General features: G+C 42.5%; 1 protein-coding gene across 1 annotated transcript in view; it reads right to left on the bottom strand.

Annotated features, from left to right (window-relative positions):
- The window catches only part of ITIH2 (inter-alpha-trypsin inhibitor heavy chain 2), a 28111-nt gene that overhangs the window by 17351 nt on the left and 10134 nt on the right, over positions 1–626 (bottom strand). The gene's annotated exons all lie outside the window — the stretch shown is intronic.

The following is a 626-nucleotide window of genomic DNA, read 5'->3' as shown; positions in this document are numbered from 1 at the left end:
CCTATTTCCATTCCATTCCATTCCATTCCATTCCATTCCATTCCATTCCATTCCATTCCATTCATTCATAAAAGCATTCCTTTTGTTAGGACGAAAAAAAAAAGGAAAGCCATTGTTAAATAAATAAGTCTGGATTTACTCAGTAGATCTGTCAATAATAGACCACTACCCCACATCCTGGGCCTTTTAATTACTTTTCTGTCTTCTTGCTTCCAGCAGACCTACTAGGAGGGAATCCTTTTTGGTGATCCTCGGCACAACCATAGGCACAGCTGCCATTTCTCTCTAAATGCTCTAAGTGCTGTGCTGAGCACATCACACGTATGAGCTCATTTAACTTTCATTGATATTATTATCACGTGTTATTGTTCTTACTTGTTATTTCTCATTTTATGGATGGAAAAAACAGAGATTCAGAATGAGCCAGCTAGGACGGGGCTGAGGCACCCTACACGCTACAAACCCCGAGTCCCAGCTCGTACTACTTCATTCGCTCCTTCTTGGCTTTGAACAGCTTCGGTCAGCTCCGTCTCTTCAGTTGTCATTGTCACACTGTTCTTTAGCCCCATCCCAAAGGATGCGACACTACCCTTTTCACGGATGAAAACACAGACACTCGGGATAAC

The sequence above is a fragment of the Pteropus medius genome, unplaced genomic scaffold, assembly GCF_902729225.1.
Source record: "Pteropus medius unplaced genomic scaffold, Ma_sr-lr_union100, whole genome shotgun sequence".
Lineage (NCBI taxonomy): Eukaryota > Metazoa > Chordata > Mammalia > Chiroptera > Pteropodidae > Pteropus > Pteropus medius.
The sequence above is the reverse complement of the archived record's forward strand: the minus strand, read 5'-3'. Positions and strand labels throughout refer to the sequence as shown.